This window comes from Parambassis ranga, unplaced genomic scaffold (genome assembly GCF_900634625.1).
Source record: "Parambassis ranga unplaced genomic scaffold, fParRan2.1 scaffold_21_arrow_ctg1, whole genome shotgun sequence".
Lineage (NCBI taxonomy): Eukaryota > Metazoa > Chordata > Actinopteri > Ambassidae > Parambassis > Parambassis ranga.
Genome location: NW_021144767.1, coordinates 7,045,556 through 7,067,607, shown reverse-complemented (window position 1 = coordinate 7,067,607; position 22,052 = coordinate 7,045,556).

Below are 22,052 nucleotides of genomic sequence, written 5' to 3'. Positions count from 1 at the left end.
ATGTTTCTTCTGATGAGTTTCAATCATCGATATGAATTCATGAAAAATAAAACATGACAAATTGATGCATTTATAAATGTTTTAGTTTTAGTAATAAGAATCATCTGAACTCAATTCAACCAGATGCACCTGAACGCACCATGAACTTTAAACCAACCAAACTTACGTAACGTGGCGCGCGGCTGTTGCGCAGCACAGGCGCGTCAAACCGGAAACAGACTGATCTGATAAAGTCAGAATAAAGCGACCTTTTCTCCGCTTGAAGCTTTAAACGAGTCGATCTGAGTTTCAGAGCAAATGAAGCTGCTGAACTTTACAGAGAGAACGATCAACAGAGACGCTTGTTGTTGGTTCCGCGTTTCAGGGACTTACTACAATAAAGATCCATCAGTTACAGGCAGCAAAGATCAATGAGGTGATCACACTGATGATTGATCAGATATCGACAGACTCACCTGCTGAATCAGTCCTGACTTCCAGAAGTTTCCACCTTCGTGTGTGGAGCTGCTGGTTCTGCTGCAGTCTGTCTGACAGGAGCTCAAAAACGAAAGTAAGTCCACAGAAGCCACGCCTTTAAACCAGGACACGTCTCCAGCAGGGGGCGCCCTCACACTGGAAACATGAAGCTGATTTTTACAGCAGCCTCCCTGTTGTTGCTCTGTCAGTGTCTGTTTACATGATAACAGCTGTGACACAAACAGAACAGTGATGGACTTTATTCAACCTGCTCAGCGAGAGAAGCAGCGAGCAGCTCTGATAGAAGTCTGTCTGCACCATCATCAGGGTCTGATGCTGCTGCAACAGCCGGACTCTGGGACAAAGTGACGTCACAGATGTCGGTTTGTCCTCTGAGTCTCTGAAGCAACATGCGGCTCAGCTGGGAAACAGCTTCTGATGGAGCTCTGATAGTCTGACTTCATCTCTGAGAGGAAGAAGAGGGAGAAGCCGCTGCGCAGCGCGCGGACTCTCTCCAGCAGCAAAGTGCAGAGATCATCAGAGCTCCACATGAGCTGAACATGAAGAGACACAGTCCGCTAGCAGCTCCTTCACTGTCGGCCTGCAGCGCTGCTCCCACACTCATCTGGACTCTTTCATCCACACACAGAAAACACGAGCGGAACATTCAGCCTGCAGAGGAGCTGCCTTGGATTGAGTCTCCGCGGTTCTCATGGTGTGTTCAAGGACCGCCTCCTATGGCGCCAAATCGGGGTCATAAGTTTTGTTCACCTGAAAAAATAAAATTCATTCAAACACTAAAATTTGAAACTGAACTGAATGTTTTGATGTTGATTTGGCTCCATACATATACTTGTAGAGTTTTCCTTTCAGCTTCGGTTGTTGTTTAAGTTTCTCCTCATGTACTCAGAAGGACTACACATACATACACAGAGTGAGTATGACTGACATTTACATTTGCTACAATAATTCTTAGTTTTGATCTAATCAACATTAAGTGATTCCTACCTTCTTAGTGGTCCTCTCTGTGTCTGCATACTCCAACAGCATGGCATCATGCATCTTCTGGTACATGCTGACACTCGTCTAGTCTCTACATTTCTTCCTTTGGTCCCACTGACTCTTCTCCATTACCCTCTGTGTCCGATCATCCTGCAAGTTCTGCAATTGAAAATGAAATTGCATCTCTATCAGCGTTCTGAATTTCAGAATTCAATTCAGAGAAATTATTTTTTTACCACACATCAGTGAGAATGTGATTCTTTAAACGTCTTTTTCTCTTTTTCTTCCAAATGAGAATAATTACATCTGAAACACTATAAATCCAATACAGACACTATCATTACGCATACATTAACTTCTTGTTGAATAATTAGCAATATTTTTATTTCAAAGTAATCAAATAACACAAAGTTGAGGTAAATGCAGTTATCATTTACTTCACAGGGTAACATTGTTGCATTTAATAGTCAACAGCGGCGGCGGCATCGTTCTGCTCTGAACATCTTGCGAGCAACACTAAAAATCCTCTCAACAGCTGCAGAGGAAGCAGGTATGGCCAGATATTTACATGCACATACAGCAAGGTTTGGGAAACTGTTTTGGTTTTCTTTCCAGAACAATAAAGGATCTGAAATGAAATGTCTGAAATGTTTGTTCCACCATTTTGAAGACTTGGATTAAATTACGCATTCTGGGAAATTTTTTTTACATTTTTTTTTAATTTTAGGTATATTTATTATATATATATATATATATATATATATATATATATATTATTATTTTAGTAATCCCAGAGCGAAATTGTTTAAGGCCCCTAAACAAAAGACAGGTCCTCTGGCCAGTAGGTGGCGCAGTGTCTGTAGCATTTCAGCATATCAATCTGTGCAGAGTCAAATGTTCAGCATGACTGTAAGGTTTCATCCACATAGGATGAAGAATGAGGGAGATACAGCCACAGAAACCCTGTGGGGGTCTCAGCAGGGGTTAATTGTCTAGTTGTTGAATCTAGAATCTAGAATCTTCTAATACGTCAGACAAAAAGACATTTCCTGGGACACATCAGCTGAGTGTGTGTTTGTGCAGTGAAATACACTTGTTGTGAGGACTTGAATCTGACAGAGCAGCAGTGTATGTGGACTGTCCTGCTGGCACTCTGTCCTTCTACAGACTCTCCTCTGACACACTGATCCACCTCCACACCTTCAGCACCACATTCACTCAGCCTCTACATGCTGGGTTCTTGTTGGGTTCTGGTTCCTCAGTGAGTCTGTGCTGTGTGTAGAAGCAGAGTGTGTGGAAGTGACAGCAGCTTCAACTTTGTGCTTTAAATGTTGATGATGTTTCACTTTCATTTGAATCACTGACTGTGATTTCAGGTCAGAACATGTTTTTATCTTAGAAGCAGTGAAATGAAGAATGTGAAGCTGAATTTATGATCATGAACTTTGACATGTCCTCACAAATGAAACCCTTATTTCAGGATCGATCGCAGTTCAGGATCGTTGACGAGGGAGAAACGTGCGATCTCAAGGATGGAAAAATGTGCAGTGGGTGCAGGAAGTATTCAGACCCCCTTAAATGTTATATTGCAGCGATTTGCTAAAATCATTGAAGTTCGTTTTTCCTCATTAATGTCCACACAGCACCCCATACTGACAGAAACACACAGAGTTGTTGACATGTTTGCAGATGTATTAAAAAGACAAAGTGAAATATGACATGGTCCTAAGTAGGGATGGGACTGTTCAGGAAAAAAATCAGAACCGTTCGGTAAATGTGTTTTGGTTCGGGGCGTGTGTTTTGTTCGGTTCTGTACATGCGCAGCAAGTAATGTCAAGTCCAGTCCAGTCCAACCGCCAGCTAAATACCTAAAAGAAGAAGAAGAAGCAGCAGCAAGTAATGCAGGGGGGCGTGTTTTCCACTGTCACACTGAGAGGCACTCTGGACTCTGACTCCAGCAATCTGAGTTCAAATCTCAGTGGAACCTTTTGTTTGGACAGTAATCCTGGTGTCCTATCTACACAGATCAGTCTATGGAGAAGTCCACAGTCTGTTCATTGGTCCAGCTGTAGTCATTAATTACTGAAATAAATCAACCTTTTCATGATATTCTACTTTCAAGTGTTTATTTCTTTTAGTTTTGATGGTTATAACTGACAACCAATGAAAACCCACATTCAGTATGTCAGGAAATGAGAATATGTGAAAAGGTTCAATATTGAAGACACCTGGAGCCACTCTAACCAGATAATGAACTCAAAACACCTGCAAAGGCCTTTAAATGGTCTCAGTCTAGTTCTGTAGGCTGCACAACCACAGGAAAACTGCTGACTTGACAGTTGCCCAAAAGACGACCATTGACACCTTGCACAAGGAGGGCAAGACACAAAGAGGCTGGCTGTTCACAGAGCTCTGTCCAAGCACATTAACAGAGAGGGAAGGGGAGTACAAGCAAGAGGGAGTACAAAGTGTTCTGCCCAAACAGGGACTTGAACCCTGGACCCTCAGATTAAAAGTCTGATGCTTCCAATACTTCACTAGTACACTTCATGTAGTGCAGTGAGTCCTGATTGACTTGCAATTGACTCTTTATACAAGGGGGATTAGCTCAAATGGTAGAGCGCTCGCTTAGCATGTGAGAGTCTGCATTTTAGGAGGGAGGGTGTAGCTGGATGGATGAGGATGGATGGATAATGTAGTGGACTCCACCCAGCAGATCAAGTCCCAGAGGTTACAGCATCATTTATTAGCTGAGTTTCCCCTCAGGGAAGCTGCTGTTTACAAGCTGTTTACAGAGAGAAGCAAGAAAACAACAGTCAGCATCATCTTCCATAAAAACACATGACAATAACATGTGAGACAGAGAGTTTATGATCAGTGCTCCCCCTGCTGGTTAGGACATATGATGACATTTTAAATGTACCAGTCAAAAGTCACTCAGTGGTTTGTCTTTGTTTTTATGACTTTCTACATTGTAGATTCATCCTGAAGACATCAGAGCTATGAAGGAACACATGTGGAATGATGTAGTGAACAAACAGTGTTAAACCAAGCAGAATATGTTTGATGTTTGACATTCTTCCAAGCAGCCAGCTTTTGCTTTGATGACAGCTTTGTACACTCTTTGCATTCTCTCAATCTGAACTGAACCACCAATGCTGTGCAATGCTGACATCTAGTGGTGAAATCGCAGGTTACAGAATCAGATCAGAAATTACTTTATTTATCCCAGAGGGGAAATTCTTGTTTGTTACAGACAAATAGAAGAAAAGATAATTGAAATATGAAATAGAAATATATAATAAATATCTAAATACCTAGACAGCATTTAAATCCCTGAGTTGTATCTAAAAAACATATTTACTATTGTATAAAAACCTTTACACAGTAAAGAGCCTGACATGAATGTACCAGTATGAATGTACAGGGTCTGAGTGACTGTCACAGTTCAGAGTTCAGTAGTTTGACTGAGACAGGCAGGAATGACTTCCTGTGTCTCTCAGTGGTGCATCGTGGGAGTCAGAGTCTGTTGCTGAACAAGCTCCTGTAGCTGGTCAGCACAGTGTGGAGCGGGTGGGAGGGACAGTCCAGTATGGTCTTTATTTTGGACAACATCCTCCTCTGACACACCTTTGTCAGAGAGTCCTCTCCCACAACATGGCCGGCCTTCCTGATGATTCTGTTTATGTCCCTCACCCTCAGACTGCTGCCCCAGCAGACAACAGCATACATGATGGCACTGGCCACCACAGACTCATAAAACATCCTCAGCATCGTCCTGCAGATGTTAAAGTAGAGGCGACTCTGGCCCTTCCTGTAAACAATGTCCACGTTCTTACTCCATTCCAGTTTGTGGTCCAAGTACATTCCCAGGTATTTGTACTCCTCCACCACCTCCACACTGACCCCTTTGATGCTGGTAGGGGTCAGTGGAGCCTTTGTCCTCCTCAGATCCAGCACTAGTTCCTTTGTCTTTGTCACATTGAGCAGTATGTGGTTGCTCTCGCTCCAGGTGACAAAGTTATCCACATACATCCAACCACTGCAGAGTCATCAGAGAATTTCTGGAGGTGGCAGGTCCCTGTGGAGCCCTGGTGTGGCTGATCAGTCTGTCAGACATACAGCTCTGTAGGCGTACACACTGTGGTCTGCCAGTCAGATAGTCCACCATCCAGGACACCAGTGGGGCATCCACCTGCATCGCTGTCAGCTTCTCAGCCAGCAGGGCCAGCAGTCGTTAGCAGGGTGAAACTGATACAGCTCATTGGCCCTTTCCACACTGCCATTAACTCCACCCCTGCTGCTCCACCTGTAACCAGTGATGGTCCTCATGCCACTCCACACCTCTCTCGTGTTGTTTTCATTGACAGTAAAAACTATGGACAGAGCTTCCGTGACGTCACCCGTTTGTTTCTGAAGAGCCGTTTTGAGTCTCAGTGGGAGGTTCCGGGACGTGATGACCGCCACCATGTTGGCAGCGTCACGTCAACTAAAACTCCGAATATGGACAAAGAGGGGGAGCACGAGCGGGGTTTAGGGGGGCGGGCGATCGTGGGAGCAGGAAACTCACGCTGTGATACGGCAACTGTCTGTCACTCAAGCGGCAACGCCCATAATTAGGCGTAATTTTAAGTCCGAATACAATTGAAACGAGTGGGTTGTAAAAAAATTCACCCCCCGTACAATTGACACTAGAAGAGAACCTATCATCTGAGACCAGAGTGGTTTTTTGTACCAGGCTGTAAACATGTTAATTTCTGCTGTGAAATCGGCCATTTTATCATGGGAGTCTATGGGAAATTACTCGCTTTTGGAGCCAACCCCCAGCTGTTGCAGCGTGAATTACAAGTTTTGACACTTCCGCATGGGCTTCCACTTTGAGCCCCGAAGGTTGCCGCTTGGTTGTTTTGCTGAAGTTTCCACTCCAGCTTCCTCCTGTACTTCTCCTTGGCCTCCCTGATTTTTATTCTCAGGTCCTTCTGTGTAGCTCGCACCTCCTCCCTGTCGCCCGCTTTGAATGCCTTCTTTTTTCTGTTTAAAATGGCTTTAATGTCCTTAGTCACCCATGGCTTGTTGTTGGGGTAACAATTCACTGTCCTAACTGGAACAACACTGTCCACACACAAGTTTATGTATCCAGTCATGCACTCTGTGATCTCATCAATGTCCTGCCAGTCAGTCACTTAAAAGCATTCCTGAAGTGTTGCAGCCTCCTCATTCCAAAATCAATCCCTCCTCCACATAAAGTCAAAAGTTCAAAAGTTCTATGTGAGTCATTAAATGAGAGGTTCCAGCAGATTCCAAGCGGTTCCAAACATCTGAAGAGAAGCTGAGAAGCCTGAGATACAGGGGCTGCAATCTGTGCTTCAACTGTTCCTATTTAGACAATAAGAACAGATCTGATCTAAAATGTTCTGATCAAATCACATTAGTTTGTATATTTATATTACACACAGAGCTGTTGTTTCAGTCACATCCATCTGTTATGTGTACAGTGGGTGCAGGAAGTATTCAGACCCCCTTAAATGTTTCACTTTGTTATATTGCAGCCATTTGCTAAAATCATTGAAGTTCATTTTTCCTCATTAATGTCCACACAGCTCCCCATACTGAGAGAAACACACCGAGCTGTTGACATGTTTGCAGATGTATTAAAAAGACAAAGTGAAATATGACATGGTCCTAAGTATCAGAGCCTTTGCTGTGACTCTCATATATTGAACTCAGGTGCGTCCATTTCTTCTGATCGTCCTTCAGATGGTTCTACACCTTCATCTGAGTCCAGCTGTCTTTGATGATACTGATTGGACTTGATGAGGACAGACACACACGTGTCTGTATAAGACCTTACAGCTCACAGTGCAGGTCACATACTGGGTGATGACGTCCTCCTGCAGGTGTTACTGTGGAACAACTGCTCTGGATTGGGATGAGTCTGAATAGAACTTTGTTAGTTTTGTAAAGCTGTGTGGTAGTTAGAGAGGAACTGAAAAGAGTCAACAACAAGGAGTTGGTCTCCAATGGAATACAGTTAAACATCAGGGCTCGTCCGGGATTTGAACCTGGGACCTCTCGCACCCTAAGCGAGAATCATACCCCTAGACCAACGAGCCATGTGTGACCTCTTATTTTTCATGTGTCAGTCGGTGGAAGAACAACACAAAGCACATGTTCTTCTTAGTTTGACATTGGTAAAGATATGAACAAAGATTTCTTCTAATTGTGTCAACAAAGATTGAACACTTTGCATATCACTGTCCTCCATGAGGAGACTGTCCTCCATGAGGAGACTGTCCTCTGTCCTCCATGAGGAGACTGTCCTCCATGAGGAGACTGTCCTCCATGAGGAGACTGTCCTCCTCACTGTCCTCCATGAGGAGGCTGTCCTCCATGTCTAGATAAGGCTTGCTGTCTAGCAGCTGGAGAAATGTCTTTCTGTGGCTGTGGCATTAGCTCAACATTGAATCATAAAGTGTATTTGTTGCATAACAGGAAGTGGTCTTGTATTAGGGTGTGACCCTCCTGAGAAGCAGAACCTCTCCTTTATAGGGGCTGTCTTGATAACTGCCTCTCATTTCCACCTGTTGTCTGTTCCATTTGCACAACAGCAGCTGAAACTGATCCACAATCAGTGTTAATCCTAACTGGACAGGCTGGTTTCACACAAGTGTGACTGACTTTTACATTGATTCAGTGTTTCCTTTATACCCCAGTAAAGCCAGGTAGGGTTTAGGTTTTAATTTAAATTTCAAAAAATCATTTATTTGCATTCAATTATTTTTGATTGTAACCATATATAATTCATACTTCTGTCTGTGTTCTAAGAGTCTTAAAATATGTGGTTTCCTTTTTATTTACAGTGTGCATGTCATGTGACTTATGAACGTACAGTTTGTGCATATATATAAACAGTTTGATTTCCAGGTTGATGCAGCAACAGCTGCTGCTCTGACACCATTGTTCATGTCTTCCTCTCTCTGCACTGTGTTAACACACCTGAATGCTGCAGAGCATCTTCTTCTTTCCTGCTAAATAAATAATGGCCCTGTGGTCTGGTGGTGTCGGTTCACCTTGGACAGTGATGGACAGGAGGACAGGAAGGTCCGGCTGCTCTCAACTGGGACCTGTGTGTGTCTGGGTGCACACACACCTGCAGTCTGCCCACAGTTACTGACGTAGCCACTCCGTCACACCCCAGCTGACACATGACCGCACCAGGTGGCTGCTGCTATGACAGATGGTGGTTGTCAGCATTCCTCGTTAGTATAGTGGATAGTATCTCCGCCTGTCACGCGGAAGACCGGGGTTCGATTCTCCGACGGGGAGAAAGACTTTTACCACCAGATAGGATGATACTGACCCTGTACATTGCTGCTGCAATAGAAAACATTTCCCAGTTTGGGCTCTGTGTTCTTGGGCTCTGTGTTCTAAGAGTCTGAAAATATATGATTTCCTTTATTTACAGTGGTGCATGTCATGTGACTTTACTTATGCAACATGTATGATAATGTTCTGTCTCCTCTCATTTCCAGACGTGCAGCCAAAAACATGTGCAGTGATGATATGTGACGGTATCATCATGGTCTCAGAGAGAAGAGCTGAGTGTGTCTGTTCTGATCTTTGTTGTGTCTCTTCTCCTCTGTAGTTTCTGCTTGTTGCTCCGTCACCCGCCCTCTGCTGGTGAGCTGCGTCATTACACACAACCTCTGCTGCTGTCAGACTGTATAATAACCACTTCTGATAGGTGCAATATTCACACACCACAGTGTACAACACATTATTTATTTAGTTTCTGATGCACTATGTACAGTTTTCTTACAGACCACTTCTCCCTCCACTCACCTGTGCAATAACTGTTCATATGTAAACTGTTGATGATTCTATTCTATATTTTATTGGTAGTTTATTTTATCATATATATCTTTTCTTAACGTATCCTTTGCTGTCTGTATCTGCTGTTGCAAAAATGCAGTTTCCCCATTGTGGGACTAATAAAGGTTTCTTAATCTTAATCTTAAGACTGTCTGGAGGACACACAGAGTGGACATGGGTCACAGAGTGCTGCTGCTGTTTGTGTCTCTGCAGCATGGGCAGCTGCTCCTGCTTCACTCGTCACCGGCTGATTGTTCACACCTGTGATCAGTCATCAGCCAATCCTGCTGCAGCTTCCATCTAGTATATGTGTCCAATGGAAGCTGAGCAACATGTCAGCTACACACATAGAAACACTACACATAGTTTGTCATATAAATAACATGGATTGAATCATGTTGTACAGTCAATGGAAACAAAAAGCACTGAGAGTGGTGCTGGTAGTGCAGCAGTGGATGGAGGCTGAAGTGCTGCCACCTAGTGTCAATATTTGGTATTAACTCTGACTACATATTCCACCTTTAACTCTCTGCCATATATACTGTGCCATGTGTGAAGTGATAATAAAATGTGAATGTGAATTTATTGTAAAGAACTTTACTTATTATCCCTGTTATAAGTGAGCAGTGTGTGTGTGTGTTTGATGGAGTGTGTAATGTCTGCTCAGTGTTACTGATGCTGCTGTGTGTGATCTGAAAACTGATCAAACTGTGATGTGTCTGATGCTGACAGACGAATCAGAGGTCAGACAGTCGGATCCTCCTCTGTGACACCTTTAACATCATATCAGAAATCTCTGTCTGCTTCTGGTACATGCAGCTGATCACCAGCAGGGGCTCCCTGCTTTGCTGTCACTCAGGGGGCCTGTTCTGTCTGCCACTGGGATATGATGAGGTGAACTTCAGAGTTTGAATAGATTTCATTTGTCATGTGTTTATGATCATTTTATGAATCAGTTCAAATAAAGGAGACTCACTGAAGTCACAGTTTAGTGTTTTAATACTTATACACACATTATTTTGAAGCTGCTATCAACTTGATGAGCCTTCCTGTTGAAGCACGAGGCAGGACGTGTGTCAGAACATCCATGAACTGAGTAGATTAAGAGGAAAAGCTGATGTGTCACAGCTGCTGGTTGTGTTCTTTCAGTGTCTCCATCTTGATGAAATGAGGCGTTTTACTTCCTCCAAGTAGAGTGGACCTGCCTCACAGAGTGCTGCTGCTGTTTCTGTCTCTCTGTGAGCACCATGTTAAACAGCAGGCTCTGAATAGTGATGTCATGATGTCACAGTCACATCAGTCTAATCTCCCAATCTGAGAGAGAGCTGCCATCAACAGCAGGAAGTGCAGGAAGCTCATGGTGTGCAGGCCTCTGATGTGTGGAGGCTGTCGGCTTGTAGCAGCCAACAAGAAGGGAGTTTGTAAAAGTTCTCTGTAACTTTAGATGTGAGGATTCAGAAAGAACTTAGATCAGATATGTGCAGCACTTGTGCAACAGATACTCCAACAGTGACAGCTCTTCTGAAGAAAGCCTGAGGAGCTGAGACCTGGATGAGACACTGATACAGCTTTGCTCTGCTGACAGGAAGGATGAAGGCTGACCACACACACACACACACACACACACACACACAATCATACACACACTCTTACAGACATGCACACACATATATTGTCACACCGGCTCAGAAAGTGTGAAAAATTGGGGAGGACAAACACAACCTTAACCGTTTGACCATTTTATTGAAGAAAGAACAGTAGTTGTACACCAACAATTGACAAACAAGGAAATGTGCAAACAAAATACACCACCATGCCTGCAGCAGGCTGGAGAGAGAGCAGCCCTCCTAGTAGGCCAGACGGGGAGAGAGAGAGTGAAGCAAACAGACTGGGAACTCTTAAACCGTCTCCAGCTCGTCAGCACAGGAGAGCTGCATAAGCTCAGGATCAGCTCCACCCAGCAACCTCCTGCACACACAGGGGAGAGACAGCAGCAACAACACAACACTCCCTGAGAGGCCAACACAGGGCCACAATATAGACACTGACACACACTAACACACAGACACATGCACACAAACATATACAGACACACACACATACACAGCTTCAGACACACACACTGCCTGCTTCAACTGTGGAAAGGCTTCCTGTGCGTCAGTACAACAGGCTGTTGGGCCTTTGCAGGATCCTGCAGGGTCGCCCCCAAAGTTCAGTGAAGTATTGGAAGCATCAGACTTTTAATCTGAGGGTCCAGGGTTCAAGTCCCTGTTTGGGCAGAACACTTTGTACTCCCTCTTGCTTGTACACCCCTTCCCCTCTCTGTTAATGTGCTTGGACAGAGCTCTGTGAACGTTGGTTACGTATTGTAACCCCAGATTCTATGAGTATAGGCGCAGCCCTTTAAGGCTATCGCTAATGGGTTTCATCCCTTCGTGCGCATGTGCAGCACTGAAAGATTTAATCACCGCCCACCTACTACGTGGGCCTCACCTCGGTCTCACCTCGAGTATAATTGGACTGAGACCGGACAATCGGCTCCCAAATAAAAAAACGGCTTTTTCTTCAGCCAAAAACTAGGAACCAGTGAGGCCCACAGCTTAAAGGGCTGCGCCTATACTCATAGAATCTGGGGTTACAATACGTAACCAACGTTCTATTTGTATAGGCTTCGCCCTTTAAGGCTATCGCTAATGGGTTAAAGGCGAAGCAGGATGTAGTCCATGCCTCACTGGGTCCGTACGGTACCACAAGCATAACCACACACCTGCCAGATCACTACACTGAAAACAATAACACAGCAGTGTAGTCACACAATCAACAGGCCGGGAGGAGGAACACAGCACAGCTCATTCTGACAAAAACCCAGAACAGCACGGGTCATGGATAACCCAGAAACATCCCGCAGATAAAAAGGCACAAATGAACAGGGGGAGGACCAGGATGCTGCAGAGCAGATATCAGCCACTGTCATCCCTGTGAAAAGCCGCAGAGGATGAGATCCCCCTGGTGGAGTGTGCCCTGATCCTGTCTGGAGGGACAGCATCAGATGACAGATATGCCTGTGAGATCGCCTCACACAGCCAGTGTGACAGGCGCTGAGCAGACAAGGAAACCCCAAAGACTGAACTCTGTAATGCACAAACAGACGCTGCGTGCGGCGCACAGCAGCTGTGCGCGCCACATAACAGGACAACGCGCGCACCGGACAGAGAAGATGAGATGTCCTCTCCTCATCAGAACTGTGAGGAGGAGGGAAAAAACCATCCAACGTTACCACCCTGGATCTGAAAGAGCTAGTGATGCTCTTAGGTATAAAAGTCGGATAAGGACGCAACACAGCTGAACTGCCATCCCCCTGAATCCTGAGGCAGGAGGGGGCCACAGAGAGGGCAGATAAATCACTGACTCTCTTTGCAGATGTTAAAGCCAACAACAAAGCAGTTTTAATAGACACAAACTTCAGTGAAACTGTATCCAGGGGCTCAAAGGGCGCCCTGGTTAGTGCGCGTAAAACTAACGCCAAATCCCACTGAGGAGCAAAGGAGCGGGACACAGGCCTGTGTCTCCGCACTCCCTTCAAAAAATGCTTTGTTAAAGGATTAAACTGAGGGATAAGTGTGACTGGAGGAAACGCATATAGAAGCATCCTGGGCCACGGTCGATGCGCAAAAGCATCCACTCCCAGTGGAGGATTGTCCCGTGCGCTCAGAGAAAACCACAGAGCGCACAGCGCATTCTCGCGTCTGGAAAACAGATCCACTTGCGTTCTTCCGAACCTGCTCCAGATCTGCCCGGCCAGATCGGGATGGAGACTCCAATCCCCGGAACGAGGACCTCCTCTCGACCATCACATCCGCTCCTTTGTTCAGTACACCTGGGACGTACACGGCTCTGATAGAGAGAAGGTGTGTGTGCGCCCAGCGCAGCAGCCGTCTGGCTATGTTTAACAACTGGGCGGTATGTATGTATGTATGCCGCTGCTGCTCTGTTGTCTGTGTGAATCAGAACATGCTGATTCTGCAGTACATAGGCGAAATGCTGGATCACTTTCCACACGGTGAGAAGCTCCAGCGCATTTATGTGGAGTGACGGGCGCGCCGGCCACCGTCCTCCCACCACCTGAGACAGACACGTTCCTCCCCATCCTGACAGAGATGCGTCTGTGAACACTGAGATGTGTGACACTGCCCTTCCCAGAGGCACACCTTCCGACAGGACCTGTCGATTCCTCCAACAAGAAAGATCGGGACTTACGGAGGGATGCACCGACACCATGCGTCTCCGTTGATGTACGGGATCGTATGAGCAAACGGATGAACCATCTCTGCAGTCGTCTCATATGAAGCAAGTCCCAGCGGAAACTACGGCATGACCCGCTGACATCAGCCCAACAGCTGCATGATGGAGAGCGCTGTCACAACGCTGCCAGGTGACAACGATGGAGAAGAAGCGCCGTCAGCGCCTCCACTCTCTGCCTGTGAGAGCCCGCGGCTCTTCATCACGGCTGTGTTCAGCTCCACCCCCAGATAAATCACCGTCGTGAGCAGGACAGTGGGCAACTCTTTGTCCCAGTTTATCATAACCCCAGGTTACGACAGGTGGCTCATAGCCACTCTGTGTGGGACCGCCTCTCCTCTCTGCGACCCGAGCCAAGCGCAGCAGGGCGTCCAGGTAAACAGCACTCTCATTCCCTGAACATCTGTAGCGGCCGCCAGCGCCGCCCCCCACACACTTTGAAAAAGTAGGGGAGCCAGAGAATAGCCAGACTGGAAGGCGATGATACTCGTACTGGATCCCCAGAAAAGAGAAACGCAGGTATCTCCTGTGTTTGGGAACAACGGGGACGTGGAAATACGCGTCTTTTAGGTCTATGGATGTGAGCCAATCTCCCTGACGCACACATTCCAGCACCTGATTCACAGTCAGCATGTGAAACGGTCTTTCATTATTGATTTGTTGAAGTAAGACAGATCGAGAATGGGCCTCATTCCCCCTGTGTTCTTCGGAACCAGGAATAACGGGAGTAAAACCCCTGATTTTCCTGTCCCCGCGGAACCCTGGAAATCGCCCGCTTCACCAGCAGCTCTTCCAGTTCCGCCTGGAGAGCCTGACGCTGGCCTGGGGAGGAGAGAACTGTCTCCAGAATGCCGTTGAAGGGCGGAGGTGTTGTGGCGAACTCTAGAGTGTAACCTCTGCTGATCAGCCTGTCCATCCATCTGTCCAGGGAACATACGCGCCGCCACTCTGAGTAACGCTCTGAAAGCGGGCGTACACCTGTCTGACACTCCGCCGCTACTACGGAGACGCCCATTGTCTGAGCCCCTGCCGCCGTTGCCATGGCAACCCATGGGGGGCTCCGATCGAAAGGGCAAGTCATGTGTCTGTGGGATAGACGCAGCCATCCCCGAGAGATGTGGAGCGGGCGTCAGAAAAAGTCATTTATGTGCTGCTGTGCTGACAGACAGGGCTTATGACGCAGAGAGGGAGACTCATCCCCGCTCACTGGTAAGTGAGGAGGAGAGAGACTGTGCAAAGATGAGAGCGTCTGTGTGTGTGACGGCTCATCAGAGAGAAGCACAGGTGAAGACAGAGAGACGTGCTGCTTGTGTGATATGAGCGCCTGCTGTATCGTAACCGAAAGGTTAGAGACTGCAGGCTCACACTGTGTGGGAGACATGTGTGCGACAGCCTGAGCTGTAGGATTGCTCTCAACAGGATGTACGTGTTTTATTTCAAAACGGGGAGAAACACTCCCAACATCCTTACAAACAATATCACACATATCCCCCGCACCGTCACGGTTTCTTGGGCTGCTTCCTGGGAGGCTGCAGAGGAGGGGTTAGACCAAAGTGCATGCCGGCCGCCGCTGTCTGTTGCCTCGGGGTGCCGCCGCGGGCACCGGGTGAGACGGCGGTGGAGCACTGAAAGAGCAGGTAGTGGTTGCTGTGGCTGAGACGCAGCGTCATAAGTACTGGGGGGCGTCTCTGCCGGGGCGCGGGGTCCGGCGGTCCCGCCAGTGACCAGAGGAGCGCTGGGCTCGAGCAACATGCTTCTTAATTTTCTCTTGCGTCCTCAGAAGCTTTCTGCATGTGATCCCCAACACTTGGAGGTGAGGACCCGAACAGCCCGTCCGAGCTGATGGGACACTCCAATAACTCCTTCTTCACAGCATCGGGAATGGAGGATGACAGGTGCAGCCACATATTCCTCTGAATCAGCTGTTGCCACACTGCGATCCGGGCCGCGCAGACAGCAGTTGATGCACACAGATTCAGGATGGCGCTGGCAAGGTTGCCGAGCTCCAAGGCTTGCTCAGAAAGGTGATCGGAATCCTCCGTCAGCTTAGTGATAGCAAACGCCAGGAGAGAAATGTTGTTGGCTGCCGCTTTAATCTGAAAAGCACACTGATGAGAACGGTCAGTGAAACGTGCGATCAGCTGATCTCTGCCGGAGGGCAGGGCTGGCCGGCGTCCGCTCAGCACGTTGGCCCTGACTCCAAACAGAGATGTGAGGCTGTGGTCGAGGGGAGGGACGGGAGGAAAACCAGAGGCGGTGAGCCCATCTACCTTGGTGATGGGAGAATAGGTAGAGACCGGCGCCTTTATTTTCCCAGGTTCTGCCGCTGCCCCCGACAGATACGGCACAATAGCAGGAAAACGTGGCCAGACAGGGTCCCGTCTAGCCGCGTGTACTGAAGCATAACGCCCTCCCATCTCGTCCCGAGGAATTACTTCCTCGGCCGACGGCACGCTGCCTGTGGAGTTAGCGCCAGGCCGGCGTGCTCCGGGCCAAGGCAGGATTCGCAACGGGCATGCAGATCAAAGCTCATGATGAAGCCGATCTGGCACACCGGGCAGATCCTGATGCCATCCGAGGACTTAGCGGACTCTCTTGCTCGTTCTTGCTCGCTATTGCTCGCCATTGCACGCTCTTAGCTCGCTCTTAGCTCGCTCTTAGCTTGCTCTTAGTGCTGCAGCTTACGCTGAAGAAAAATGGGAGCCGATTGTCCGGTCTCAGTCCAATTTATACTCGAGGTGAGACCGAGGTGAGGCCCACGTAATAGGTGGGCGGTGATTAAATCTTTCAGTGCTGCGCATGCGCGCGAAGGGATGAAACCCACTAGCGATAGCCTTAAAGGGCGAAGCCTATACGAAATAGAACTGAACATTCCAAGGCAACAGGACCCTTTGCTCTACTGGCACACTCAGAAGCATCTATATCCGCACCCGTACAAACTGGCACTTCAGATTCTGTGCACACTTGCTTCTTCGGTCCCCTGTGAGAGGGTGTTTTCCAAGGCTGGGGAAGTTTATCAAAAAAGAGGAATCGCCTGAGCCCAAACACTTTGATATCACTATTGTTCCTAAATAAAAATCAATAAAAATGCCCCTCCCCCAATCACCCAGTAACACAAGCACTTTCATAAAATGTATAAAAAATGTTAATATACACATAATAACTAACAACAATAATATTATAAATATTAATTCATGCACATTTATCTATACCACATTACCACACAATAGATGTATTTACTTTCTCTATATCTTTACAATACCTCATACAGAAATTCTGACAACCCTTAGAACACGTTCCATTGACAGTAAAAACTATGGACAGAGCTTCCGTGAGAGCTTCCGTTTGTTTCTGAAGAGCCGTTCTGAGGCTCGGTGGGAGGTTCCAGGACGCGCTGACCGCCGCCATGTTGGCAGTGTCACGTCCGCCAAAACTACAAATATGGACAATGAGGGGGAGGAAACTCGTGCTGTGATACGTCAACTGTCTGTCACTCAAGCGGCAACGCCCATAATTATGTGTAATTTTAAGTCTGAATACAATTGAAAGGAGTGAGTTGTAAAAAAATTCACCCCCGATACAGTTGACACTAGAAGAGAACCTATCATCTGAGACCAGAGTGGTTTTTTGTACCAGGCTGTAAACATGTTCTTTTCTGCTGTGATGTCGGCCATTTTATCATGGGAGTCTATGGGAAATTACTCGCTTTGGAGTCAGGACTTCCAGCATGTGCAGCTAAAAGTCCATTTTCCATCCCTCAGCAAGTCAGAGGACAAGGAGAGAACAAAAGCTGAACTAGGAGACAAAGAAACTAAAAAAGAGATTCAAACAAAAGAGACTCGTTATTTTCTACTAAAGGAACAAGAAAACACATCAGGTTTTCTAAAGGAGCAACAACAAGCAGCAGCCCTACTAACAAAAGGACAAATGTCCCTCTGTGTCTCATCTTCCCTCCTTTGTCCTTTGTCTCCTGATCAGCAAGTGGAAGCAGGTGAGCTCAGTCAGAGAGGAGGACTGGGAGTGTCTGGAGGAGCACAGGAGAAGAAGCAGAAACTACCAAGAGCCCTGAGCACAGTGTTCAATGAGCTTTTTACTACAATCATGTTGCTGCTGGTAACAAACACATGTGCTTAATGGGTAAGGTGGGAGGAGGCATGAAGAAGAAAGGCTTTACTATGAGGTCTGGATACATCACTGTGAGTTTAATGGAACTTATTGGAGTCTTAACTCATAATGAAAGAAGTGACAGAAGCAGGTGAAATTATAAACTACCAAAGTATTAAAGAAAAGGTCAAGGGACCCAAACCTGGACAGACTGCATGCTGAAGACACTGAAGGAACAGGAAACAACAGGTGCAAACATAGAAAGCTCTGAAAGTGACAGAGACAAAGGACAGCACAAGACTTGGACACACAAGAGTTAACAAGACACAGGTGACAACAATCATGGCAGAGCAGCTGACCAACAAGGAGGGAAACACAAGAGGAAGGAAAGAGTCCTTTCACAATAAACAGGATATCCAACAAACAACAAAGTACATGAAGCAGGAAGATGGAGGACTTAAAGGGAAACAAAGCTGACACAGCTGGCATCATGACATTAGTAACAGTTCAAATGCAGTAAACATGCTGCAGACATGTGTTCATAGATGAAGTCAAACATCAAATGTGCCGTCCCATTCACCTAAATGTTACTAAGAAGAGGACTTCCTGCTGCTCCTTAAACATGATGGTCTGCTGTGGGTCATGTCTTTGTTCTGCACGTGTACAGCTAACATCTCCAGTGTTACACAAACACATCATGTGCTGCTTGACTTGTTCCATTCATGGTAGGAAAGCATGTGGAAGTCACACATGTCAAATCTGTGCTAGTCTCCCTTCATTCAGCCCATATGAAGACAAAGAGTCTGCAGGTCCAGGAAGTTATAATTAACTATCATTAAATAACAAGAACTTATGATGCAGCCAGCACATTTATACCATGAAGACCCCTTTAAAATAATAAACCTCAAAAACTGGTGTTTTCATCAAAAAGTGACTGTGGCCCCACAGTGAGTCCAGGGGCTTATTTCTGCCTCAAAAGGACTTGATTTCACTCTGGTCTGTGATATTTAACAGATTATTGTTGAATCCTGGAACACTTCAAACAGACCGGTGCTGTAGGTGGACTGACTTGCAGCCACCCTTTGAAATATCTTAGAAGTAAAGGTGAGGTTGGAGATCACAGCAGTTTAGAAGCCTGTGGTACTTAACCTGTTGCCAGAGACAGGTTGATCTGGCCACACTTGTGTGAAACCAGCCTTCCAGTTAGGATCAACACTGATTGTGGATCAGTTTCAGCTGCTGTTGTGCAAATGGAACAGACAACAGGTGGAAATGAGAGGCAGTTATCAAGACAGCCCTATAAAGGAGAGGTTCTGCTTCTCAGGAGGGTCACACCCTAATACAAGACCACTTCCTGTTATGCAACAAATAAACTTCATGATTCAATGTTGAGCTAATGCCACAGCCACAAAAGACATTTCTCCCAGCTGCTAGACAGCAAGCCTTATCTAGACATGGAGGACAGTCTCCTCATGGAGGACAGTGATATGCAAAGTGTTCAATCTTTGTTGACACAGTTAGAAGAAATCTTTGCACATATCTTTACCAATGTCAAACTAAGAAGAGCATGTGCTCTCTCTAGGCCTACCTTGTTGGGGGGTACAAACAGGACCCATTGAGCAGTTTCCCCTCACCCTCTGACCTCTCCTCCACTCTCCTTAGTCTGGATCATACTGGGTAATATCGTCTCATAATCTGTGTTTTCTGTCTTCCTTGTAGTTCTGTACCTCGCTCTCTCTCTCTCTCTTTGCAGGTCTCAAGACCTGCATGCTGACCTGCAGTCTGGTCCCTGATCTCTCCTGTGCTCATCGACTTCACTAGCCCCTGCTGCTCATCTTTGCTATCAAATTACTATTACTACTTATGGACTGACGATAGATATCTATTACAGTATAATCACCGTTTCATCTTGCTGTCATGTTTGCTCTGTTCTGTATCGTGTTTGCTTCTCTCCCCTCTCTCTCTCTCTCTCTCTCTCTCTCTCTCTCTCTCTCCTCTCCTTCATCCTCTCCCCTCTCTCTCCTTCATCCTCTCTCTCTCTCTCTCTCCTCCTTCATCCTCTCTGACTAGCGGCAGGACTGGTTCCCCTTAAGTTGACAGGTCCTGCTCAAGGTTTCTTCCTCTTAAAGGGAGTTTTTCCTTGCCACAGTGCTCTTAGGGGGGTTCCTGTGAAGCTATGCGCTATATAAATAAAACCGACTGACATAAAAAATAAGAGGTCACACATGGCTCGTTGGTCTAGGGGTATGATTCTTGCTTTGGGTGCGAGAGGTCCCGGGTTCAAATCCCACATCTTTGAACTTCAGTAGATTGGATGGCTGCCTCATGTTTACGTTTGCAGGATTAATCTTTATTCCAAATAAGTTCATATTCCAACTTAGACCCTGTAAACAGCTGTCAGCAGCAATCATTCTAGAACTGATATGTTATTAGTCAATAAAAACCCACAGCCACATCCACAGGACAACACTCAGCAGTCCATCTTCACCTCAAAGAGAAAGGACAGTCAGTCTTTTGAGGACAATAATGTCCACATTTTAAACAGAGAACAGGTGGTTTGTAAGAGGAGTCGAGGAAGTTAGGTTGCTACAGTACATAACAGTGCTCAGGGTGAGCATGGCTCCCTCTCCAGTTTGGTGTTGGCGCTCCTTTATTTTTTTCCAGATTTTAAAAAGCATGGTTTAGCCTCTTGCCTCAAATGTCGAAACACAGTCTCCCTCCTCCCAAACACACTGGGCCTGCTGTCCAGAACTGTCTGCAAAAACAGGAAAAGATTAATTTGTCCCACAATGGGGAAATTGTGTTTTAGCAGCAGCAGATATAGACAGCAAAAGGATGAGAAAAGCTAGATACATAATAAAATTAACTACAATATACAATAGAATCAAATAAGAGTATGCATATTAACAGGTGAGTGGAGGTAGAAGTGGTCTGTAAGAAAACTGCATAACTAAATAAATTATGTATTGTACACTGTGGTGTGTGAATATTGCTCCTATCAGAAGTGGTTATTATACAGTCTGACAGCAGCAGGAAGGAAAGACCTTCTGTACCTCTCCTCCACACACCGAGGGTGGAGCAGTCTGCCACTGAAGCTGCTCTGCAGGGCTGACAGGGTGTTCTGCAGGGGGTGGGACTCATTGTCCAGCATGGATGTCAGTTTTGTCAGGACCCTCCTGTCACCCACCTCCTGCAGTCTCCTCCTGCAAGGTCGGGACAGAGCTGGACTTCCTGATGACTCTGTCCAGCTTTTTCCTCTCCCTTTGTGATGCTGCTCTTCCAGCAGACCACACCGTACAGAATGACTGATGCCACCACCATCTCCTCGGATCTCATCGGAACACCCAGGTATTTGTAAGAGTCCACCTGCTCAATGTCCATTTCCTGGATGTTCACCGGTGAGGGGGGGGGGGGCTGAGTGTCGTCTGCGAAAGTCCACCACCATCTCCTTGGTTTTCCCTGCATAGATCAGGAGGTGGTTTCGCTGACACCAGTCCACAAAGTTCTGCGTCAGTCCTCTGTACTCTGCGTCGTCGTGGTCAGTGATGAGACCAACAATCGCAGTGTTGTTAGAGAACTTCTGCAGCACACAGCCGTCAGTGTTGTTTCTGAAGACCCACAGTTCTGGGCTTTCACATATTGTTCAGATTCAGATTCAGATTCAGAAAACTTTATTTCTCCCTGAGGGGCAATTTAAGGCACAAGTGAGCAGCTTGAAATATAAGACACAGTAAAATAGAAGAGAGAATAGATACAAATAAAATATAAAATATTAAGTATGTAAGGTTACATCAAGTCATAAATGTTATGACTATCCAAATGTCCATGAACAATGTAAACAGACTGTAAAGTGGCTGAAGTGCAAAAGTAAGCAGTAAACAGTAGTATTTGTATGTGCAAATTAAAGCTATTGTGGTCAGTTTGTGAGGTAGTCCCTGATCCACTCTGACAGCAGGTGGTCCACCCCTGTCTGCTCCAGTTTGTCCTTCAGGATCGCCGGCTCTCCAGGTGAGAAAGCTCAATTTAGCAGGAAGATGACAGCATCCTCCTAATAATACTTACTTTAAGATATGTTATATAATGTGTTATGGGTTTTTGGTGGTCATGTATAGGGTTTACTTGTTTGTTAGATACTAGATGTTACATCATGCAGTAGCTGACTCCATGTGAACATGTAAGAACTAATTAGCTAACCAGGTCTAAATGTATTCACTAGTTAAGTAGTGCAAGAACAAAATATTTAATATCAAGAAATGAACTGAACTGGCTTTCCATACAACACTGTCATGAGGTCCACATTGGCCTGTAATGGAATCCAG